Source organism: Rhinatrema bivittatum, chromosome 16 (genome assembly GCF_901001135.1).
Source record: "Rhinatrema bivittatum chromosome 16, aRhiBiv1.1, whole genome shotgun sequence".
Taxonomy (NCBI): Eukaryota; Metazoa; Chordata; class Amphibia; order Gymnophiona; family Rhinatrematidae; genus Rhinatrema; species Rhinatrema bivittatum.
Window position 1 is genome coordinate 21,850,357 of NC_042630.1, and position 26,287 is coordinate 21,876,643.

General features: G+C 45.9%; 1 protein-coding gene and 1 pseudogene across 1 annotated transcript in view; both read left to right on the forward strand.

Annotated features, from left to right (window-relative positions):
- LOC115077468 overlaps positions 1 to 15,772 on the forward strand; it is a 107,573-nt pseudogene extending 91,801 nt beyond the window's left edge.
- Positions 15,773 to 22,349: 6,577 nt separating this feature from the next.
- The window catches only part of TFR2 (transferrin receptor 2), a 69,366-nt gene continuing 65,428 nt past the window's right edge, over positions 22,350 to 26,287 (forward strand). Inside the window, exon 1 of the mRNA XM_029580236.1 lies at positions 22,350 to 22,469. The gene's annotated coding sequence lies outside the window, so the exon portion shown is untranslated. The remainder of the gene's footprint in view (positions 22,470 to 26,287) is intronic.

Here is a 26,287-nt window from a genome sequence, read left to right on the forward strand (position 1 = left end):
CTCAGTTAGCTGGCATGACACCACACAGAGGAAATGGCTGGTGAAGGCTCAGGCTGCGATTTCCTAGCAGCTGACTCCGCCAATGGATTCAGGGTGCCTCAGAAATGCAAGCCTTCACCTGGGCCCACTGCCAGGATACTGCACCCTCGGATGAGAGTCTCCCCCTCCCCAATCATGTTTTTTTTTTCTCTTGCCTCTTACTCAGAAATTATTCTGCCCAGCACATACCAGGACCATGTCCGGGGCTTGTGCGGTAACTACGATGGCATCAAGAGGAATGAATATGAACAGCCAGACGGGAAGATTGTTAACAGCCTCAATGCCTTTGGGAACAGCTGGCGAGTGGCGGAAAAGGGCCGTTTGATCCCAGAGCTGGACAGCAGCCCCGGCCGCTACAGGTGAGGAGGTAGAGGGGTCCGAGGGATCTGATCCTAAAGGTGTGCAGAGCCATCTGGAGAGGAACCGTCGCTGAGTGAGACGCCAGAGCATGCAAATTAATCAGACGTATATGCCAGTATGTCTCTTGAATGTTCATGGCGCGTATCCTGACCTGTGTGACGGGAGGGTGCATTTTGAGGAATGGATTTGAGAACTGGTTGTCTGTGTCAAAATCTGGTTAATCATTCATCCCTTCCTGGGGCAGGCCTCAGGCCGAGGCTGTGTGCTTGTGTGTGGAGGGAGGGAGAGAGAAGGGAAGGGTTGGCACACAGCCAGCCAGTGTAGATAACAAGGGGAGGTGGTCTCTGGCCTCTCCAGCTGCTGCAGACACACCCATGGTTATCGCAGGCCCCCAGAGCTTATGCTGCATCCAGAGTGGGAAACTACCTCACAGCTGGAGTCCAAAGCCTGAGGGAGCGTGCCAGACACTTAGTATGTGGGTGACAGGTCCCGAGCCACCCATAGAAGTGACAAGCTCTGTATCCCTATCCCATGCAGCTTCTTTCTTCAGTTACTATTGTCAAATGGGTTTCTTTTACGTATATACAAAAAGTGCATCAGCCCTCTGAATATGAATCAACACTAGAACCCAACGAACAGAGGAGAATTATGTAATCCTGAAAACATTTTCAATTACAGGTTTATTAAAATTATACAAAACACTTATCTATGTGAAAAAAACCCCACAAAAATATAATACTTTGATAAGGTGCACGGGTAATTCCAATACTCTATTTTTAAAGCCATCAAAAATATCAATGTTACAATCCCAATCGTACATACACCAATCATACCCACATATCCATACCTTTCATTCACAAAACACTCATATTAAAATTCACAGCCATGAAATCTCGTTTAACTCGCAAAACGGGACACCCATTAAAATCCCCCATATCAAATCACCACAGCATTACAAATATATCAAGTTGAAGCATCTCATATCGCCACTTTTTAAAATATGCCAGCCTTCAATATTTCCAGTACACTTTAAGGGGAGGAGGGGTTATTAGTTTGTCTGGGAATGGCCCATGTGATCATAAAGCCTTCACTCTCTGCAGTTCTGTCAGGGTTGGATACCGGTGTTTCTCTGGCATGAAAGCTTTTTTTCTCTTGGGTCGGGAATCCTGTGAGGATGGGAAGGAGATCCTGAATTGTCATCCATCTCTCTCTCTTTCCAGGCGCGAGGTGCTGGACGAGGAATCAGGCTTCGAGATCCAGGAGTGCACAGAGGAGCAGCTGCAGCTTATGAACAGCACAGCGTACTGCGGGGCCTTTTCTGACCCACAGGGGCCCTTCAAGGACTGCCACAGTCTTGTTTCTCCAGAAGCCTATCAGGAGTGAGTAATGTGGTGAAGCATGTAGGATCCAGTATCCGGGGGGGGCGCTTTCCCTGGGACGCACGCACATGAGATCTGGGACAAACACCAGAGAGAAGAGTTGAGAAACACAGGCAGGAGAGTTTCATCAAGTTTGAGGGAAACAGAGGCAGGCACAGGCTTGGAAGGAGAGATTGGGTAGAGCAGTTGCATTAACAGTAGCAGAGTTTGAGAGATTTAGTTAGAGATTTAGTTTAGAGTTAGAGAGTTGAAGATTGGGATGGTTTGATAAGGAGCCTGGAAGAGAGAGAAATACTAGTTAGATTTTGCAGACTTTACTTTCCCTGCCTCCTTCCAGGGCATGCCCTCTCCCAGAGGAAGGAAGAAGTGTTCTGTCCTACAGATTAACCCTTTCCTTTCTTCTCCTCACCCTTTTCTTCAGGAACTGCGTTTTCGACCTGTGTGCCATCTACAATGACACGGAGCTGCGATGCCTTAGCTATGAGGTCTATGTCCAGGCCTGCCAGGAGATGGGGGTCCGCCTCAGCACCTGGAGAACCTCCACCGACTGCAGTAAGACACAGGGAATGGAGGGGCAAGAGATGGCCAATGAGGACTGTCAGGGAAGTCACTAGAGAACAGCATGGTCACCTTCTCTACAAAGGAAAGGAACAGTGCTGGAGGTCACTTTTCCCCACCCACTCCCTAAAGGCTATTATATTTCCTTTTTTTGATTGAATGTACTAGTTCTGGGAAGTTAAATGGCATCTTAGCCCTTACTTTGATCTATGGTCCGGGCAGTAGTCTGGTTTATATTATTTATGGAGCATGGCTGCAGAGAGACCATTACAGTTGCCTGTGTGTCCACAGGAGGCACTGCCACACATGTTCGAGTGTTGCAGGTTCTAATATTAAATTGAGGCTGCCAATTGGCTCCATTTCAGCTGGCCAGGCTGATCCAGTGCAGCTATAGTCCTGTAGTTCCAGCCTCTTCTAAGAAAATAAGGAAGTACAAGTTCATCGATAGAATGGTGACAGGGTAAAAGCAGACTTAACTTAGCCTGTCCATGGTGACATGGAGTCACCTGCTAATCTGGCATCAGCAGCTAACTCTGTGTCGGAAGCCATCCTGTGACCTAGCTTTCTGGGGAAAGACATTTGGCATGTCCTGGCTGTTGTGATGTGCGCCTCCTGGGGCATTCTGGTTCCTGTAGCGGCCATTTTAAAACATGGAAGAAAAAACTACAGATCCCATGCACTGGATGAAATGGGGAGGGGTGGGGGGAGAAGAGTTAAGTGCCAGATCTCTGGATGCGATGTCTGATCTCTCTTGGCAGGTATCAAGTGCCCAGACCACAGCACCTACCAGAGTTGTATGATGGCCTGCCCAGCCAGTTGTGCCAACCTGGCAGCCCCCTCGGAGTGTGGCGTGCCCTGCATGGAGGGGTGTGCCTGTGACCGAAATTACGTGCTCAGCGGCGAGGACTGCGTCCCCTACAGCCAGTGCGGTAGCGTCTACAACAACCAATATTATCCGGTACGTCTCTCCTCCAAGCACCTCTGGGTCACAGGATAAGCCAGACCTGGTTTTGCCTATCATCGCAGAGATGCAATGCCAAGAGGAGGGAGGAGGGCGCTCTGTTTAAAACCAGGACTGGTTCAGCCTGCCCCCAGATGACTTGGAACTAACTCTCTCTTTTTTGCTTTCATTTAATCATCTCTTCTTAAAAGGTTTTTCTTTTTTAATTTTTGGTACAAGATTGGAAACTAAACTGTTGAGAAGCTATTCAGTGAGGTCCCTTGGCCCTCATTAATTATTAAAATCAGACCCGCCCCCAACATTCTGCTAAGAATGTTGGGGGCGGGTCAGGTTGTCCAGCTGCTCTGGACCTTCCAGGTTGTCTGTCCCTTCATTGACTCATTTCAGATCCAGCACAGGGAAAATGGCTGACAAAGCTGAGGAGGGTGTTCTTGTCTGGAGACCAACATCATTGGTCAACAGACGGCACTGGACAGCAACTGTCCAGCAACCTGACTTTTGGCATCAGTTAGGGGCAGAACACATCCCAGACTTCCATTCTCACTCTGCAGGAAACTGCATGGAAAAACAACAGTATTAATATATATAGGACTAGCCTGGTGGCTCAGTGGCTGTGCTTAAGACCAGAGTTCAATTCACAGGTCTGGTTTCTTCTCCCTGGGTCAACCAGGGCTGGGGATGCGGTAGAGGCAGTGTTCATACCCCTCTGGAGGGAGAGAGTCTCAGCTGTCACTTAACAGTGACATTTGCTGGCCGGACTCAGGGTGCGCGGGTACTGGGCTCTGAAGAGAGATGAGACCTGTGGTCCCTGGCTGGGCTGGGCTGACTGACGATGGGTTATAAAAATAGGAGAAAAAACCAAAACCTGGATACTTGTTAATATAGGCTCCTAGCACCATAGCTCTATAGATGCTGTTTCTGATTGAGCTGGAAACTCAAAGAAGCAAGAGGAGCCGTTCAGTTCACTCTGGGAGTGGACAGTGCCGTGTGATGAGTAGTGGGTGCCACCACTGAACTGATCCTCTCCACTACAGGCCCGCTAAATTCACTTCACTAGTGAAACATCAAGTCCTGAGCTTCAAGGAAGGCCTACACCCAGAAGAGGCCACTGTGTGAGGCTCAAGGGGGGGTTAGAGGCATCATAAGAAAATATTTCTTCACAGAAAGGAGCGTGGATGCCTGGAATGTATCCCTAGTACAAGAGATGGAGACAAAAATGGGATATGTGCAGAGGGTCGCTGGGGACTGGAAGTGAGAGTAAAGCCAGATTTTAGCTGGGGTTTACAATATTGTGCCACAGATAGAATTACACACAAAAGAAGAACTTGTTGTTCTATAATTTGTATTTTCAACATTTTATTTATGCAACCACATATATAACAACTATCTAAACAATTAAAATCTAACTCACACACACCCATACAATCATCACTCATCTCACATAAAACCAAATGAGTACACATTTCAGACTTATTATTGTTCTTATATTTTCTATACAAATAATTTTTTGTTAATTCATGAAAATATTAATAAGTCATCCATGAAACGAATCCTTCTTAATTGAATTTAACCAGTTATCATATTTTGAAAAACGAGTCCGTCAAAGATCTTTGTTTCACCCTATTATCATAAGGGCTTCCTCAAGGACTGACTCAAGATAGAAAAATCTTCAATTGTAGAAATCTTCAAGTATTAAATAACTTCAGCATAATTCAATTATTCATAAACCTTCTTTCACCAATCAAACTCCTCCAACAGTTATAAACAGGAGGAGGAAACGTAGATATCTTTAAATGTCAAATTCTTCAAATGGCAAATTGCATCACCCTAAATCTAAAACCAAAAATTATAGAAAATATTATTTATATATTTTAAGTAATGCATTATTTCCTATACCAACGCGACCATACGAATACCAAAGCTCACCGAGTGTCCATAAATGCCTGCACCATATGAGTTCCTCCAAAAAGTGTTGATGCAAGGATACAAAATTGAATTACGGATAATTCACAGCCATCACAGCTTTTCATATAAATTCTAGTCCTCCAAATATTAATCCAACATCTACAACACATAGAGAAACAAACAGCAAATGAATATATTTATTATGAGCAATGAATATCCTACCAACACAGTCTTCCAACTGATCATACTCACATACACCCGAAACTGACGTTCTCCCAGGGATTCGAAAGGCGTAATGACGTGTCTACGGATGCCACGTCTTTTTATATCATACCCAATAAAGAATTTATTAAAGAGCTCAAATGAATCTGATTGAAATGCTTATGCTAAATAAGTGAACAAATGAACACCCATATTGTCGTCAACATGACGGTAAATCACATTCCCTCCAGATGGAAATAAATCATGGAAAATCCCCATTCACATGAATGCACTCCACTCAACTGGACCATTGAGTCCACTAGAGGCAGAAGTGGACCAATTAAAGATAAAACGTTCCACTTTACGTAACGCCGCAGATAAATCCCCGCCGTTCCTAAGGTACAGTTTCTTTATTACAAAGAACTTAATATCCTCCCAAGAATGTTTGAACTCAATCCAATGGTCCACAAGTGGCGCATGTTCTTTTAAGGATTTTACCCAACTACGATGTTCAATGATGCGTGATCTGATAGATCTGCTTGTCTGACCAACATATAATAATTCACATGGGCATTTTATAACATATATGATTCCACTACTATTGCAAGTGAACTCAGGTAGTGTATATACTCTATTAGTGTTAGGAGGCTGGAATTCCATACACTGCAAAACATGCGAGCATACTGAACAAGAACCGCAAGGTATCTGTCCTCGGTCCTGATTAGGCTCAATGTAAGTGTGTTTTCGACCCTTTAACTTTTCCCATAGAGACTGGCATTTTTTAATGGCAAAAATAGGTTGCTGATTGAAAACATCCAAAGGGGACAATATATACCAGTGTTTTAAAATGATATTTTTCACATGGGACACCTTAGAAGAATGAGGTACGGCACAGATTAATCTAGATGGAGTGTCTTTTTTTATTCTGCAATAGAAGGTTATCTCTGTTGGCGTATAATGCCCGCTTGTAAGATTTTTTTTACACATGATCTGGTATAACCTCTAGCTAAAGATCTATTACCTAACTTCTGAGCTTGGATCTTAAAATCCACAGTCGAGCTGCATAACCGTCTTTAACGAAGAAATTGTCCCTCAGGGATATTTTCCTTTAACAATCTAGGATGGAAGCTATTGTAGTGTAATAAGGTATTCCTGTTGGTTGCCTTTCTATGGACAGTGGTAACTAATCTCTCCTGGTGGACACATACCCGAATATATAGAAAAGTGACTGTCTGAGCATCCCTGGATATAGTAAATTTCAAATTCGCATCACTCATGTTCAACATGTCCAAAAAACAATCCAATTCCATTTCTGGACCTTGCCATATAAAAAATAAATCGTCAATATATCTCTTCCAACTAACGATATTTTGGAACCACCTAGAGGAATATACACAGCGTTGTTCAAAATTAGCTACATATAAACATGCAACACTCGGCGCCATCGGGGACCCCATCGGGATACCTTTAATCTGCAAATAAAATTACATATCAAACTGAAAAGGTTACATGTTAACGTAATCTCTGCAATAGTTAATAAGAATTCCACCCTTCTATCTGACAAATCGTTCTTCCTAAGTTCTACCTCAATAATCTTTAACGCCTCCATCTGGGGGATACTGGTATATAGTGAGGTAATATCAGCTGTTACTAATATCCAGTTATGTTGAACTTTAGGTAATTCTGACAACTGATTAATAAAGTCAGTGGAATCCTTTACATAAGACTCAATCTTAGACAAATTGGGTTGTAAATAATGATCAATCATCTTAGCCAATGGTTCCAATACAGTCCCTATACCAGCTACAATCGGTCTACCTGGAGGTTTTTGCAAGGATTTATGTACCTTTGGCAATATATAAAAATATGCCGTAGTAGGATATAGGACTGTTAAATTGTCGTCAACATGGCGGTAAATCACATTCCCTCCAGATGGAAATAAATCACAGAAAATCCCCATTCACATGAATGCAATCCACTCAACTCACCTTCGTCTCCTCTCCCCATTTCTCACCTCTGTATGCCTCCATCCATAAGTCTTTCCTCTTCTCTATCCACAGCTCCCCTCACTGGCTGTAGTGCCCCTCCTGCCCCTCTGCTCTCCCCTGTATTTTGCTCCCTCTCCATCCTTTCTGCAACTCCCCTGTTCTCCATCTATAGCTCTCATTTTTTTCCTCATTTGCAGCTCCCTTCTCTTCCCTGTTTGCAGATCCCTTCTTCTCCCTCTTTTCCCCACCTGTAGTTCCCTTCTCCTCTTTCCTGTTTGTAGTTCCCCTCTGTTCCTCTCTCTCCGTTTTTAGCTCCCCTCTCCTCTCTCCACTGCCCCATCCATAGGCCCTCCTGCCTTTCCTCCAGTCCCCCGTCCATAGGTCCCTGCTTTTCTCACCGCCCTCCCATCTGTAGCTCCCTGGTTGTGCTTCAGCGGGTCCCTGCACCGTCAGACTGAGCTTTTCTTTTAATTCTGATCCCAGGTAAATGCCAATTTCCTCCAGAACAATTGCAGCCAGAACTGTACGTGTGAGAGTACCGGCGTGGTGCAATGTAACCCCAGTCGGTGTGACGCCGGGGACATCTGCACCATCTTCAACTACACCATGGGATGCTACCTCAGTAAGTGTGACCGGCAAGCCACAGGCTGCATGCAGGCAGTGCCACTCTCTGCGATCTGCGTACCAAGAGGCATAGCTTAGTATGGGACAGGGTCTCTGCAGGGGAAGGACAGTGAAGCTGCAAAGTACTCAGGGATGGAACCGGTGGGACTTGAGTTAGTTCATATGAATTTATTTCTGTGCATTATTTGTTAACTTTTATTTCACAGATGGCATAACACAGAAACAAACATAGTAACATAGAAATGATGGCAGAAAAGGACCAAATGGTCCATCCAAGTCTGCCCAGCAAATTTCTTATGGTACAATCCGCCGCACCATGCAGGTTACCCCTAGGTTTCTCTTAAGAGTAGTATCTGCCACTCCGTGAAGTTATTCCCACGCCTTATGACAACCCATAAAAATGTACGGCTAGCCACATTTTTACTGGGTGATGATCCTTCTTGAAAATTCGGACAGTGCTGCTTGACGCGCTTTGCTTATGGACTTGGCCGTAGAAGCAGTCCTGTATTTTCTTTTCCCCTAATGTCTGCATATCGGTAGCCCAGACAGCAAAAAAGTCAGGGCTCGGGTTGGTTATCTCTGAATCCAATTTCATTTTCCAGCCACACCCTCCCCCGACCCCCATTTGAAGCAGAGAGCAATGCTGCAGCTGCATCAAAAGCCATCGAGGCTCATTGATTACGGGTAGTAATCCCACACCTTCTGTTACGGGTAGTAACTGGTGCTACCCCCATGCTTATCGATTCCCCAGACAGTAAAAGTTGGGGCCCTTGTCTGAATCCAATTCCCCTTTTCCCCTTGCCTTTGAAGCAGAAAGCAGTGTTGGAGTTGCATCAAAAGTATGAAAGGCTTATTGGTTAAGGGTAGTAACAGCGGCATCAGCAAGATACCCCCCCCCCCCCCCCCCAATGCTTATCTGTTCCCCAAACTGTAAAAGTAACCGTAGTGTATTTACCGGAAGTGGATGAGGCTCCAAGATCTTGAGCTCAGGCTCCTGACAAGAGGGCGAGCCAAGGCCAAACTGAGCCGGGCTATCCCTTCCCTGCCGGTATCACGCCCCCTGCTGTCAGCAGCCTGAGCACTGCTCTGCGCCCCCTCAGCTTGATCTTCATGCCTTTAGAACCCCTCGCCACCCACAGGAGAGTGGTGTTTAACCCGCCGACTCTCCTCTACTCTACAGGACCCTTGGATCTCATGGAGCTTATATGTTACTGTTTAGATGGTATCTTACATCGGAGCCTCCCTAAATTTTATCCTCAAATAAGCAATGAATGTCGGCGCCTATTTAAGGATGTAGGATCGCTATATCATGTTTGGTGGCAATGCCCCTTGGCTCAGAAATATTGGGATATGATTATTAAATGGATTTAAGACATTACTTAGGTTACTATTCCCAAGAATTCCAAGGTTTTTCTCTTGGGTTTCCCACTAGAACGTATCACAAAAGATGCACCGTTATCGATGATTGGGATTATAATTGCAGCTAGGGGTGCATTAGCTGATTGTTGGAAGCTGTCCTTGATTCCTGCTCTGTTGGCTGTTAATAAACGGCTGTGGTTTGTTCACTATTTAGAGAAGTTGACCGCGATCAAATATGATATCTAGATTTGAAACTACTTCCGTAATTTTTTTTTTTTTAATATTCTTATACGATTTATTTTATTTTACATCTGTATTGTCCAAAGTTTTCTTTGGTGGATATTATGCCTTTATCTGTATTTGTGGAAGTTGGGGGAGGGGGGGGGAGGGTTGGGATGGATATCAAGTTCTCTGTAATATTATTGTATTTCTATGATAATTGTTATGTCGTTACTTAATACTTAAAAAAAAAAAAAAAAAGATCTCATGGAGCTTTCCAGCGCCGCGTGGATCATACGTCAGTGATAGCACCACACGGTACGGGAGGGATCAGCGTGGCGAAGAGGCAACTGCCCTCCTCCTGTGGCTGAAGCTGGGGGGGGGGGGGAGGAACCAGGGATGAAGCTGAAGGAGGGACAGAGGGAAGCAAGGAGGAAAGAAGGAAGGAGAATGGGGAGAGATGGAAGGTGAAGGAGGCTTGAGGCAGGGATAGAGAAAGGGGAATGGATGGGAAACGGAGAGAGAAGGCTGGGAGGCGCAGGGGAAGCAGAGGAGGAACAGCTGAGACCTGTAGTGGGGGGGAGAGTAACAGCAGTGTTTACATATTTATTTTATTCCCTTATAAGCCATGCCCTAGAGGGGGTTGGAAAGAAGAAAGGGATGATTCAGAGGGGGCTTGCAGGAGAGCGGTTCTAGTCCCATTCCTCAAACGTTGGGAACCAGGTCGCTACAGACTCAGTCGGTCTAACTTAATAATAATAATAATATTAATAATCATTTGTATAATACGGAGCAGACGTATGCAGCACTGTACAGAGGCACAGAGGCTGTCCCTGCACCTTGCAGTTTACAGTTTAGTCTGCACAGTCAAGACAAACGAATGAGAGGCTTTAAGTTAACAGGGACTTCACTAGCGGACAAAGGTATGGAAACGTTTCCGGGGGTGGGGGGGAATGCGGCATCTGAGACAAACCTGACTGAATTGTTTAATGAAGTGACAAAGTTGATAGATCAGGGAAGTGGGATGGATGTTGCCCCTCTGGATTTCGGTAACAAGCCGGACAGTAAGGAAGTGGGACAGAAAGTTGTGGACTGGGTAAGAACTGGTTGAACCATAGAATTCAGAGAGGGGGGAGGTGGTCAGTGGAATCCTGCCCGGTGAAGGCTAAGTGACCAGTAGGATACCTACCCCAGGGCTCGGTACTAGGACTAGGATCTTTACTAGCAACACTGCAGAGGGGGCACGAGGGTGGACACACCAGGAGGGGGCGAGGGGGAGAAAACTGCAAGAACAGTCAAGAGTTTGTAAGCTGCACTTCACTGCAAAAGAAAAAAAAAAAAGGAAAAACCTGCTGAGCTGGCCAGTGCTAAACACCACTGTTGAGCGGTTAAAGTTAAATCGTTTCCTGGGAACACTCCCCAAAGTCGCCTTTATTTTTAATCAGGGTAAATTCTGCGCGCGCAATGATGTGCGCAGTAAAAAATTTAGCCGAGTCTTTTTTATATACAATAATCCAAAACTGCCACTAACACCAGTGCGGCTATTACCACAGCATCCAGCTTCCTGGGCTCCCCGTGACCTTTTCCAGCTGGCTCCCCACCCCCCCGCCGACCCACCACACCCACCCAGTCTGCATGAAGACAGCATAGCTTGCGCAGATAGATATGGCTACAGGTCAACCAGCCTGCCATGGCAGCAGCAGGGCTCTGGTACATGATCAGATGTGGCAGAGGGGAGACGAAAGTTTCCGAGCATGGGCAGCAGGCTGACTAGGCTACATTTTCAAGCTAACGCGGGGGAAAAAGGAGAAGGTGCGATCCTGGCAGCTGGGAAGTATCCTTAGCCATATGAGTTATCATGCAGCACCCTCAGTAAAGTCCATACATTTAGCAGATACTAAGAAAAGAGCTTTTTTTTTTCCGTAATAGGACCTGTAATGTGGAAGAAATTGCCCTGTGAATTACGGGCTATTTGTGATATTAAGTTATTCAAGAAAAAACTGAAAACCTTTTTATTCCAAAAAGCATTTGGGTAAAATGGAAGGTGATTGATTGTTGTTGTAAAAACACATAATTATGAATGGGAAGAACAGTAAAGTCATGTATGTACGGTTTTTATAACCCACCTAGCTCAAATGGCTGCGTTACAGGCAGGTGCTAAATATTTTTTAAATAAATAGAGCAATGAAAGCAGTGTGGGGGCAACTGGGCAAACCAGGTCTGGACAAAATGGACCTTATCTGCCAACACCCATTACGCCATGGAAGCAGCATAGGAAGGAGGAAACGGTGAGAGGAGAGAAGGGAGAAACTGGGCAGACTGAGTGAAAGGTAGCAAGGCAGGTGGGGGCCCACAGACACAGGCACCCACACGAAGAAAAAGAGAAGAAAGCCAGCAAAGAAGAAATAAAAAGTGGGAGAATGACTAGAAATGAGCAGTTATGAAGATACAGGCAGAATTAAAAGAAGATCCAGACAGGAAAGAACAGGCAGACACAGAATAAAATCAAGCAAGAGGCACATAAAGGCTGACAAAAAATGCTTTATTTTCATTTTGAACAGGACTGCCTGCTGGGTTACTGCCCCCACCACCACCTGATTTTCACCCACTTTTAAATTTTCCCCTTCCCCCAAGTGTCAGGCTTGGGCAACTCCAGATTCCCTCGCTATCCGAGGGGTGGAGACAAAAAAAAAACAAACAAAAAAAACCTCTCCTCTGAGATTACTCCCCTCGCCCACCCTCCTTTCACGAGCTCCAGCGCCTCGCCTCCCCGATCTGCGCAAGCCTCGTTCATCAGCCTCCAGCGCCTCGCCTCCACAGCACACCCGAGCTTTGTCAGTCCCCATCAGACCCCAGCACCTCCTCTCCGTCCTTCTCCCCGTCAGAAAGGGGACAATCTCCCACGCCTCACCTCAGCTCCATCAGACAGGAAACTCAAGACTCCAGCACCCCCTTCTCCCTGACACACCCAAGTCTCAGCAGCCCCCCCCCCCCCCCCAAACTCAGGTCTTCTGCATCATAGCGCTGCAGTCAAGCCAGGGAACCGGGCCTTGCTCATTACTTTCTCCTCTGCTTATTTCGGCTCTTAGAGCCAAGCAATCCTCAACTCACCTCCCAAATTATTCGACTTGCCCGCCTCAGATGTTTGCAGAGTAACTAGAGTATAAAGACAGGTGAAGAGTTGCCGTATGTCAAGGGCAGTCTAGAAATCTCTGGTGTTTTTAAGTGATGCTTCCCTCCGTGATGAACGTCCCAAGGCCTTGTGTATGCTGTAGCAATGATGTTAGCTTGTCATCTCCTCTTCCTTGTAGACACCCCATGCCTGAGCGAGCCGTGTCTGAATGGCGGAACATGCGCAGACTCAAATGATGGTTATGCGTGCCAGTGCCCGCCAGACTTCACGGGACGGAACTGCGAGACAGATGTGGTCCAGCCATCCTCGCCAGCCTCTCCTTCTTCTACTATTCTCACCACAACGGGATCTGCCGCTGCTCCTCCTCCAGGTGAGGAAGCTGCCGTGGTGGAAATCCCGGCACTTACCTGGCAAATTGTGGCTTCGCGGCCACTGCTGCTCCTCCATCGCCAGGTTAAGGAGCCCTCTCCTTTGGTGCAACCTCTCCCTGTCACTTCCCAGCCATGACCTCTATTTGTGTCTTTGCAGTGAATCTCGCTGCCATCCTTGCTGGGGTCCTGGTGCCTGTCGGGATCATCATCCTTGCCGTGATTGCTGTCTGTCTGTACCGGCGCCACGCCAGGTAGGGATGGGCTGTCCAGGGATCCAGGGTGATTGGATCTAACGAAACCCATGTCCTATCATCCTTTTGTAAGCGTCCACAGGGCTTGCACCTGGGAGGGCAGTTTTCACTTGGATTTAATCAGCCTCCATGGCAATTCCCATCGCCCCTTAGTAATTCCCATGGTAAACTCTCCTGTCTGCATGGCACATCCCGTGGCAAATTACCTGCCACTGCTTGGTACTTAGCATAGTATTTCCATCACTAGGTGGCACTTGCTGTGTTATTATGTCTCTCACTGCATGGCACTTACATCCTTTGCATCTTTCTTAACAGACTCTGTTATCTGTTTGGATATTTCTTTATTTTCCTTTTCAGAAAGAAAATGTTGCGATTAAAAGGAAGAGCTCCCCAGAAGGCCACGGGGGATGGTAAGTGGCCCAATGCACCTGACTTTTGGGTTGCCTTCCAGCATAAGTGGAGGAGGCTCTCTGCCTAGGATTACCCACCAACTGCAGGCAGTGTCGGATTTCCCACCAAACAGATTAGGCACCTGCCCAGGGGCACCTTCTATCTGGAGGGCACCATGTGCCATTAATGGGGAGGGGTCCAGAGGGGAGAAAGGCTTGCCTAGCAGAGGAGCTGCCCCTTGATTATGTCAATCTTCAAATGGGCCCTCAGCCTCCCTGATGCCAGAACTTCCAAGGAAGACCTCTTTCTCCCTCCCAGAAAGGAGCAGCCTAGAGTTTAGAGCAGCAGGTTGTGAACCTGGGAAGCCAGGATTCAAATCCCATTAACATTCATTGTGATCTTGGGCAAGATACTTCACCCTCTATTGCCTCAGATACAAACTTACGGGCCGATACAGTGAATTAATTTATTTAAATTAGGGTCCGCAGCAAAAAGAGGCGCTAGGGACACTAGCTCGTCCCTAGCGCCTCTTTTTTGACAGGAGCGGCGGCTGTCAGCGAGTTTGACAGCCGACGCTCAATTTTGCCGGCGTCGGTTCTCAAACCCACTGACAGCTATGGGTTCAGAAACCGGACGCCGGCAAAATTGAGCATCCAGTTTTCAATCCGCGAGCCCATTTTAATTTTTTTTTTTTTTTTTTTTTAACTTTTGGGACCTCCGACTTAATATCGCCTTGATATTAAGTCGGAGGGTGCACAGAAAAGCAGTTTTTACTTCCCCAGAGCCGGCAGAAATTAACGCCTACCTTTGGGTAGGCGCTAATTTCTTAAAGTAAAATATGCGGCTTGGCTGCACATTTTACTTTCTGTATCGCGCGGGAATACCTACTAGGGCCATCAACATGCATTTGCATGTTGCGGGCGCTATTAGGTTCGGGGGGGAGGGGTTGGACGCGCATTTTCGACACGCTATTACCCCCTACTGAATAAGGGGTAAAGCTAGCGCGTCGAAAACGCACGTCCAATTGCGGGTTAACAGTTCGCTCCACCGGAGCGCACTGTACTGTATCGGCCTGTTAGATTGTAAGCCCTCTGGGGACAGAGAAATATCTACAGTACCTGACTGCAACTCCTTGAGCTACCAATGAAAAGCTATGTTGTAAATAAATAAAAGATAACTCAGGCCCTGGATTCAGGTCATCAGGGACAGGCTGATCCAGTCTCGGCTTTAATCTCCCCTCTTCCCCCATCCCCTGAGGTGACATCCATGGGACTTATAATACATATCACAGGAAACCTCTCTGATTTGAGGTAGTCAGGAACTCCGTTTCAGTACCACGACTTGCCTTTTGGCCCAAGATTGGCTTCACATAGGGCATATGTACATGGGCTGCAAGTCCTTCTGTCCACTTACCTGGATAAGGATAGAGGACCTCTAATTGTGAAGCAGTGGGGAAAAAAAATGCCAGAGATGAATTGGAGTCTATGGCTTGCACCAGGAAATGAAACTGTGCAGACTTAGGTGAGCCGAATGGTCCTTATCTGCCATTGTATTCTATGGTTCTACTTTACACACCCAGAGATGTATCGGGGCTAAAATTAGGACCTGCTCAGCCTGTTCCTAATGACCTGGAGCCATCGGGTCGTCACCCCCCCCCCCCCCCCCCCCCCCGTTCTCTTGTTAACCTCTCTCTCTCTCACTTTCCTTTCAGACTCTGCAGGACAGCAAGGTCCGGGGGAAATAGAGGTAACCAGATTCTGAACACCTCCCTCTTCTCTGGACCCCCCCGTGCCTGACCGGCTTCTTACCATCTGTCCCACACCATCCTGCCAGGGTGAGCGAGCGCTGGAGGAGGTGAATACAGATTCCGTCACCACCAGCCAATTCGCTCTCCTCCCAAGTGCCCTTCTGCCTGCCACGATGGCCAACACCAGGACGATGCAGCCAGTAAAAACAAACTAAATAAAAATAAAGTGCTGATCGGACGACAGGAATCTTCTGTATTATTGCTGCTGTTTAATATTATTGTGTGTCTAATAAATTATTATTGACCCTGCACAGAGTCATTTTAAACAGGAAGCCTCCATGCTGCTTTTTTTTTTTTTTTAAACCCAAGGGGGCTTCTGTCTCATAGGCGCTTACAATTGGGAAAGTCCTCGGGTTGTATTCTTTGAAATCTGACTGCAAGGATAAGGGAATGGGCATCACTCCTGACAATTCATGCCCTAGATGGGATGAGCTGAGGAAACAGCCCAGTGGTCTCTGGGTCATTAGGGACAGGCTGAGCCATTTCTGATTTCACCCGCATTGGACTTGTAATTTCGGCTTTACTTAATGCAGTTGGAAGTAGAAGTTACAGAAGACAATGGGGGTAAATCTAAGGCTGGCTGAGTCTGTCCCAGGTAACCTGGAACCAGTTGCTCATATGGAGTGGAGAAAATTTGAAAAATTTTGAAAGAACAAGGGTATCCCACAATAGCTAAACACATCTATGAAAGAGGCTATTAAAGTCAAAATGGTATCATCTAAACATGGAAAAGAGGACTTTAACAAGGAAAACAGAAAGGCACATTAGCACTGACAAATCAGATATAAAATACTAATAAAACAGGCAAGAAAGAATTTAAAGAAGAGATTTGCCATGGGGGCAAACATTAATAAAACCTTTTGATATCCATTAAAAACAGGAAACCTGCAAGGGAATCAGTTGGCCCATTAGATAAGGGAGGGTAAGGCCACAGCAAGAAAACTACATTACAAGATGCTGGGGACATAACCCACGCTCGAACCATTCTTTGTAGGTGATGATTTGGAGGAAATGAAACAAATCAATGTGAATCCTGAAGAGGTGTTAGAACAAATTAATAAAGCTAAGAAAAAAAAAAATCCACCAGGACCTGATGATATTCATCCCAAGGTTCTAAAGGAATTCAAATACCAATGGCAGACCTGCTGCCGGTACTCTGTAACCTTTCTTCTATAGTACACATGTTTAGCAAGAACTTTCAAGCTCACCGCGATATATGCTGCCTGCATACATTACTGCATACAAGCTTGGTACAACGTAAGTAAATCTGAGAGAGTAAGATCACACACATGACATACCCTTGGGTTTCCGGGAGAGATTTGTTCTTGTCATGGTATGCGTAAGGCACACAATATAAACCCTGTAAAAAAAAATGTCCTTTGTATCCACAGACCCCACCCCCAAAACAATGAGTGCAGAGCATTTCCCTGTACAACTCACTCTACCTAACACCACTCGGGGGACCCTTCTACTGGAAATCTGACCTCATTACTAACAACTCAGCAAGACACTCTGGCACCAGATTTCAGTGAGATCTGTCACGTGGAACAGCTCTGCAAACAATGCAACTCTGTCAGGAACACCAAAACACTTCCTATTGACAGGTGCGGACTGGAAAACAGAACAAGCTGGACTGCTGCAGGTCCCTACACAGAAGATGTATACCAGCAGAATACCTCACACCCCAGTCACACAGGCATAAAGACCCTCACCAAATACAAAATGCCTGATCACAAATTAGAAACAGAGATATACCAGCAAACATCGAATTGGCAGCCCCAGAAGCAAGACTCTGCACACAATGAAAAATCAGAGCACTAGAAACAAAAATGCATTTCCTCCTGTACTAAACTGGGCTCCAGTCATTGTTCTTGTAGGGAATGGAGGTGGCCAATGTAATGCCAATAAAAAAAAAAAAAAAGGCTCCAGGGGGTGACCTATGTAATTACCAGCCAGTGATCCTGACATTGGTGCCAAGTAAACATGGATAAACATGGCTTACTAGGGAAGAGCCAGCATGGATTTAGCAAAGGCAGGTCACGCTTTATCAATTTATTACAATTCTTTTAAGGTGTGGACAAGCATGTGGACAAAGCTGGGCCAGTTGACATACTGGGTTTGGATTTTCAGAAGACATCTGCTCGAGACCGTCGTGAAAGACTCCTCAGGAAACTAAAAAGTCATAGGATAGAAAAAGACGTCATACTGGTCAAAAAATAAAAACGAACAGTAGAACTGAATGGACAGTTTTTCCAACGAAAAAAAGGTAAATAATGGAGCGCCTCATGGATCTGGTGTTATTTAACCATCCAGGAAAAGGATCTTGGTGTCATTATGGACAGTACATTGAAAACTTAAGCTCAATGGGCTGCGGTGGTAAAAAAAAAAAAAAAAAAAAAAGATATAGAATGTTAGGAATTATTCAGAAAGGAATGGAGGACAAACAGAATATCATAATGTCTCTGTATTGATCCATGGTGCAACCGTGTTCAGTTCTGGTTGCCCCCATCTCAATAAAGTTATAGCAAAACTAGAAAAGGTGCAGAGAGGGGCAATAAAAAATAGGACTCTTCAGTTTAGAGAAAAGGCAGCTGATGTTTATAAAATCACAAGTGGGTTAGACAAATGACTAGGGAACAATTAGTTACTCTTCCAGCTATAGTAGAAGGAATGGGGGCATTCCAGGAAGCTAACAGGTAGCAGATTTCAAACAAATTGACAAAAAAAAAGTATTTTTCACTCAGCACACAATTAAGCTCTGGAATTTGTTGCCAGAGGATGTGGTCAAGGCATCCAGCATAGCCGAGTTTACAAAGGGGCTCGGACAAGCTCCTGGAGGAAATGTCCATAAACGATTATTACACGGGTACAGCTGGGGAAAGCCACCTCTTATCCTAACAATGGGCTATCAGATGAGGATGAAAGGGGATAAGACTCAGGAGTAATCCAAGGAAATATTTCTTTACAGAGAGGGTGGTGGATGTATGGAACGGTCTCTCAGAGGAGGTGTTGGAGAAAAGGACAGTATCTTGAATAAACACGCGGGGTCTCTGAGGGAGTAGTAGGGATTATAAAGCTGAATGGTTGGTGTGCGGGTGGGCAGACTACATAGGCCACAATGGTCTTTTTCTGCCATCCATGTTCCTGTCATCCCTTTCTTCGGTGAAATCCAGGATGGGACAGGGGAGACCTCACATGGCTGGGACAAATCGTGGTCATAAAGATGATTATATTGCTGAGATCCTGCTGCTTCTTTTCAGTCGTTGCCAGTCTATTCCAGAGTCACCCCTTCGACTTTGGCATAGGAAAATCTTCAGCTTTATATGGAAAAGGAGATGGCCCCAGAGTGGCGGGAAAAGTGCTGTATCAGGTGAAGGGTGAGGAGGGATTGGGGGTTCCAAATCTGCAGTGGTACTAGGTAGCAGCACAATCTCGAGCAATAATTAATTAGCACAAAAGAAAGGAGGCTAAAAGGTGGATCCAACTTGAAAATGCTTTGATGCGAGGAACACCCTTGGAAGTGTTACCCTGGCTAACAAGGAGGGCCAGACATATGCTGGAGGTGCCACCGCCAATTCACTCCCTGCCCTTTGAGGTTTGGGACAAGTGGCGAAAGGAGGGACTGTTTTTTGATCTTCCTTTCATTACAATACAAGGATTCTTGCATATTGCAAGGAGTAGGATTGCTCTAGAATAGGGCAGGTTTGGGATGGTAAGGGGGTGAAATCCTTTTCCACTTTGCAATGAACCTACTTATTTCCAGAAGGGGATTACCACTACTATCCTCATCTTATGCACTTTTGGAAAATAAAAATACATTTTTGGTGATTTGTTAAGAGATAAATCATTGTTTGGAGATTATTGTGAAGGTGCCAACCAGCTGACACGAGTAATTTCTAAAATATACATGCTATTCTAAATGCTGAACTATAAGCTAAGCCTACTCATCCGATAGAATGGGAAATGGATTTGGGCCAATCACAAGAAGAGGGACCTCTTATCTCTTTACGGAGAAGAGTTCAATCTTCGCTAATATAGTTGAGAATAGTTATAAAATGTATACAGATGATATCTTACAGCACAGCGCCTCCATATGTTCTGTCTTTTGATGGAAAAGGGGTGTTGGAAGCAGTTTGGACAGAAGGGATCCTTCTTTCGCATATGGTGGGAATGCCCTGAGGTGATCTTGTACCGGGATAGGGGCATTGCAACTTATGTTTAGAGTAACATGTTTAGAGTACTAAGAGTTCCAACGTTCTTATTGCTGAACATTCCCTCCTCAAGCCTTGATTCCCACCTAACTTCATTGTTATGACTGCAGCTAGATGTGAACTGCCATGTAACTGGAGGAAAAACCACCACACCCATGGAGGGGCAAAGTTTGCTTGCGGTTAGCGAAGGTGCACTATATGAGCAAACTCGCAGCAATTAAACCAGAGAAGCTGCAGAATTTTGAGAAGACGTGGCAGCCTTATGAGCAATGGTTACAGGCGAAGTCCCTGGTGAACAAGACTAAAGGCCTAATAATGAATAAATAGGCAAAGGCAACTAGGTGTTGCAAGGATATGACTAGAAGTAAGAGGGCCCCACAGACAATTGAAGAGGGAGGTGGGGGAGGGGAGAGGAAGCGGGGGGGGGGGGGCAGAAAGGTTATAAGGCTTTAATTTGTATGTCAAATACACATATGCTAATATGCATCCTTAAATTAATGGCACCTGTAATGTATAGGAAACCTCATTTCCAGTTTGTTCGGGATTGTTGGGTGACAAATGTATGTTCCTTCTCTTAGGGAAATGGATTGATAGATTAGTCAATCTGGACGGCCATGACAATTTCTGTCTATGTCAATTCCAGTTCATGCTATTTGACTTACTTCTTCGATCAATAAAACAGTTAATTATAAAAAAAAAGAAAAAAAAGGAAAGAATGGCAGAAACTAATAGGAAAGGAATGGAGAAAAAAAATAGATCATCATAATGCCTTTGTATCGCTCCATGATGTGACCTCATCTTGAGTACTGTGTGCAGTTCTGGTCACCACATCTCAAAGATATAGCAGAATTAGATAAGGTACAGAGAAGGGCAAGCAAGATGATAAAGGGGATGGAACAATTCCCCTATGAGGAAATTCTTAAAGAGGTTAGGACTCATCAGCTTGGAGGCTTGGAGAATAGATGGCCGAGGGCAGACATGATAGAGGTCTATAAAATAAGTGGACTGGAACGAGTAAATGTTAATCAATTAGTTTTTGTCTTTGAAAGAGTAAACAAGACACACAATGAAGTTACTAGGTGATACATTTAAAACCAAGAAAAAATATTTTTTTACTCAATGCATAATTAAGCTCTGGAATTCACTGCCAGAGGAAGTGGCGAAAGCTATTAGTGTAGCTGCATTTAAAAAAGGATTGGACAAGTTCCTGGAAGATAAGTCTAAAAACCATTATTAAGGTAGAGTTGCAGAAATCCACTACTCATTCCTGGGATAAGCAGCTTGTAATCTGTCTACCCCTTGGGATCCTACCAGATACTTACGACCTGGATTGGCCACTATTGGAAACAGGATACTGGGCTTGATGAAACTTTGCTCTGATCCAGTATGGCAAGTCTTATATTCTTATGAAACCTGCAAACACCTCAAAGGCCACAAACCCACAGTAGTACATGGATGGATCATATTCACTTGTGAGGAAGCAGAGTAAGGTCACACCTTGTCAGAACTGAGCAGCAGGTATTCCAAGCTTCTGCCCTACGCCGCGTTTCACTCCAATAGCTTTTGAGTCTAACAGGTGATTGTATTTCAGGTCCCGGGTCTGTCTTTCCTACGTGTTTTGTTTTTTTTTTAAGGCTGCCTTGAAATACTAATACAGAGACGTTAAAGACTGAGTGTCCTGGAGGGTGAGAAGGCCTGCCCCGCAGGTGCACTGGTGTTGGGATGGGAAAGAGCAGAACGACTGCAAGGTGGATTGGAAGGTATGTGCAAATGCCAATGACGGCAGGAACCCTCTTAGCTGGCTATCCTAGGGAGAAGGCAAAGGGTGTACGCCTGAGCTTGAGGATACCCGAGGACTCAGGGATGTAAGAATGCTTCTTTGCGACAATTCTGACTTATGCAAAAATTGTTGTCAACTTGGGCTGTGGTCTGGGGAATGTATTTCTCCACCTATTCAGACATTAATTGGGGGGGGGGGGGGGGGGGGGGGGGGGGAGGGGGTAGATAACATATGCCTATTTACACTAATTAAGAAGAAATAACACACACGAAACCTAAGTTCTCCTTTAAATATTTACAGTCTCACCATCATGGTTGTTGATGCTCCATATAACCATCTACTTTAAATCTTCTCAGTCATACCTTTGGCTTTCCTAATTTCAAAGGGGTAGGAACTGTCTCTTTGGGTCTCTGTACAGCGCTGCGTACGTCTGGTATGCACTATAGAAATGACTGCAATTATCAATAAAAAGAAGGGAGCTAGCACTACCTTTGCTATAGCCATCAGACATTCTCCGAATTCTCCCCTGCCCTCTCCTCCCTCCCTGCTCCACCAGCCAAAGAGGCGACATTTCCCCGTTTCCCGCCACAGGCCCTGTCCCACCTTCTCCCCCTTCTTCTTTTTTTTTTTTTGTTTTGTTTTCAGACTCCAAACGAACTGCCTGGCTCCCAGGGATGGGAAATGCCTCCTGGGGCATTGGCACCAGCAGGGCCGCTCTGGCAAATTCCCCCCCCCCCCTCCCTCCTCCCTTCCTATAAATTCTTGCAAAACCTCTGTTTACCGGTTACAGACACTGGCAGACACACAGAGGAGGGAACCAAAACGGGAATAACACGAGCACTGGAGAGGCAATCCCCTAACCCAAGGAGCTTCCGTGCCTGCCCCGATTCACTGGAGGCACTGGTCTCAGCCTCCGACAGCAGAGTTAGAAAGGTCAGTTCTGCATTTTTCCAGACCCGCGTGTCCATTTCAGCGTTGCCCACTGCAGCTTACGCCGCCTTCCCCCCACCCACGTCAGCGATCTGTTTGAAGGATTGTACTAGAAAAGTGCCCTCAAAATAAGCACTCGCCCAGGCTTTGCTGCCGCCCTCTCTTGGCCTTATTCCAAGTTCCCTCACTTTTTAACCCTTGCTTTTATTTAGATTTCTGCTTTCTTTTATGGAAATAAAAGTTAGGCACCATTTATTCACTGTCACATCCCCTGTTTATTTTTCAACCCCCTCCCCCCCCAGAGTCTACTCTTCAGCTGTCAGTACTGTTATTCATGCTTTATGTATATCAGTGTGATGACTGCTTAGGGCTCTGATGAAGATGGTGAGATAGTAGATTTCGACTTATGAGGACCATTTGTCCCACTCACTCTGCCCAGTTAGCCTTAGCTAGAGTAGTGTAGGGAAGGGACATCTCCCTTATGGCAGTCATACAAGCCTGACCACATGGAGGATATCACTCTCTCTCTCCTTTTTTTAAAGCTTATCTGGGAATTGTGGTCACGTCAGCCTACCTCCCGAACTACCTCCTTTTAGTTATGCTTCCGAGTGCACCAAACCCCTGCTTATAATCACTGCTGCGTACTAGTTGATACAGTCATCCAAGAGCTTAATGCAGCCATATTACTTACTCCCCCTTTGTAGTCCTCTACCATTCTGGGTAGATGAGCAACATTCAAGCCTTCTATTTCTTTCACTTTCCTCTCCCCCACACCTGTCTTTATCTCAGCCCTCTATAGCTGTCACAACTGTGCCTAATGGGTACACTAGATGGGCCATAAAGTCTTTTTCTGCCATCATGTTTCTATTTTTAATTTCTATCACTGGGGCCAGCTCAGTGGCTGTGCCACGCACTGCCCTGCAGAGGACATAGGTTCAGATTCCCAGGCCAGGACTCCCATCTCCGGGCCAGTCAGGGCAGAGCCTACATCTCCCATGAGGGCAAAGAACCCCAGTCGCTGTACAATGTCGACACCTAGTGGTTGGATTGAGGGCCCATTATTAACAGGGTTCCTTCTGGAACCCTGGTGCCTGGCCTCATCCCGGTCTAGAATTGTCGCCGAGAATGATCGAGCTAAGTGAGCAGGAAAAAAACCCCCTGAGCTAGTGGTGAATGAAGGCTCATGGCATCACAACCTGAAAGAGGCTGGTTCCGACTGAATCGGGAGTCCAAAGGAGCAGGAGGACACTGCTGGGCCAAAAAGCATTTTCCACCACCGGTCGGTCCGGTTTCCACCTCCACTGCTGGTGGTGATCTGAGGCATCCACTGCCTTCTTAGGACAGGCAGAGCTGCTTTCTCACATTTCCTGTGAACCCTGCCCTGGAATTCCTTTTTTTTCCGTGGAAGATACCTCTTTTTTCCATTTTGCTTGAAGCATGCTAAATGCTGTAGTGTTTCTATCATATCGTCATGGGGAAAGGAGGGAGGGTGTGGCAGCACCAACACAGTATGCCCCGGACCCCTCAGGGTCAGATTCTGGTCATGCAGCCACAGCCACCGGCAATAAAAGGCAGCTCCACCCACCACGTAAAGTCGCCAGCTCATCCCAAATCAACCAAACAGGTTGACCAAGCCCTGGATTTTGCAGGCATGAATTTGTAATTCTGATTCCCCACCATTGAGTTCACAAAGAAAATCATGAACCACATGCAGTGGGGCCAAAACCATGACCGCATCAGCCTCTTTGGTTGACCTGCGGGGCAAGGTGGGATGCCCTAGCTCCAGGGGGAGGTGAGAGTAGGAGGTGGGTGTAGATTAGAAGACGGCACAGGGAGAGTCTCTGGAAGTGGGATGAAGCAGTTTAGAGAGATCGGAACCAACTCTGTGACAAGGAATCACGGGCTAGCCAAGGAGAGAGAGAGAGAGGTGGAGACTGAGGGGGAAGAGAAGGCACAGGAAAAGAGGAGAGACAAAAAGAGATCCAGAGGGGAAAAAAATAAGAGAGAGGAAGAGGAAGAGAAAAGGCAACCAAAGTCAAAGTTGAAACTGGTGACAGTCTTCATTCCTTTTTTTTTGTCTTTTCTAATTGTCATCGTGTTTCTCTGATGCCGGGAGCTTGAAGGTTTTCCCACGGCAGAGGTGGGATGGGAGCTGGTGGTGGGGAGACGTGGCGACAACAATGTACAGGGCAAGCGTCAATTTCGTGCCCCTTTTCAACCAGGGGAGACTTTCCCCTCGTGTTACTCCTTGTGTAAAAAAAAGCCACTTGGGATTCGTGGACACTCTCCAAAGCAATTATGAGCTCTATGTGAATGCTGTTGCTAGTGAGGGGGGAGGGGGTAATAAATCCTTAAGATCCCCCCACCTATTTCCACTATTTATTTCCACAGTGCTGGTACCTCTTTTGCTCAGATTAATAATTCATTTCCCAAAGACATATTTTAGCCTTTACTAAAGTGGTTGGAAACTAATCCCCATCCCCTCACAAACTTAAGCTGCTCCTGTTGACATGAACTGTGTAAACGAGGAGGGTGCTGCTGGGCTGATTGTCATTAGAATGCATCATTTTTACTGAAAGAGGAGCTTGGGACTCTGCCCATCACCACCACCACCTACGGACCCCACTTGGAAAATTTCACCGTTCTTAGGGTGCGTTTTCAGGAAGACCAACCGCTATCAGTGGTGCGCCTGCATGAAGGGAAGGTGGAGACCGGCGTGGAAGAGGTTACTGAGCTTTTGGACAGAGACTGAGTTGCGCTGGGTTTCAGGAAAAAGGGGTTAATATTTAACATAAGCCAGGAACAGGAATTGAGAAACGAGGGATGGCGAGAAGAGGGCTGTAGGGGCCAGAGAGGCCAAGACATTTTATTTATTACAATGATGATAGTATGGATGCACAGACACCACTGCTAATCCCAGCGCATTTACGAGTTGAATACCTGTGACACATGCTCGCAGCCACCTCTGGTGTGTGTGTTGGGGGCGGGGGGAATGATTATTCACACTTTTGAAATACAAGTGATTATTAATGTCGTTTAATTATAAGTACAGTAAACATGCACAGGGAAATACAAAGGGAAAGATGCAAAGCCAATTCTGTGGGGAAAGACTGAATTTCGCCTGTAGGTATGGGCTTTTTGGAAACCGCTCTGTGCCCGGATGAATGCTAGGGAGAAAGACTGATACTTCACACACATCCAGCATAGCTCTCTGCTTTAATGGCAGGGGAGAAAGACTGATGCTTCACACACATCCAGCATAGCTCTCTGCTTCAACGGCAGGGGAGAAAGACTGATACTTTACGCATATCCAGCATAGCTCTCTGCTTAAACAGCAGGGGAGAAAGACTGATGCTTCACACATATCCAGCATGGCTCTCTGCTTCAACGGCAGGGGAGAAAGTCTGATGCTTCACTTTCAATGCATGTCCAGCATAACTCTCTGCTTCAACGGCAGGGGGAATGAAGAAAAGAGGATCTATATACAGACAACAACCAAGAAGGACTGAATTACATAGTCTGGGAAAACAAATAAGCATGGGTGTAGCTTGCTTTTTGCGGCGGTTACTACCCCTAACTAATTAAGCTAAATATTTCACATAGATGCAGTTCCAACACTGCTCTCTGCATTAATGGTGGGGGTGGAAGGGAAATAGAACCAAAAGGTTACTAAGAGCCAAGAGTAACAGATAAGTATGAGAAAAAAATGTGCATAGCTTGCTGGGCAGACTGGATGGGCCATTTGGTCTTCTTCTGCCATCATTTCAATGTTTCTAACACGGTCCACGAGGCGGGCGCTTCTACCTGCCTACTGGGGAGAC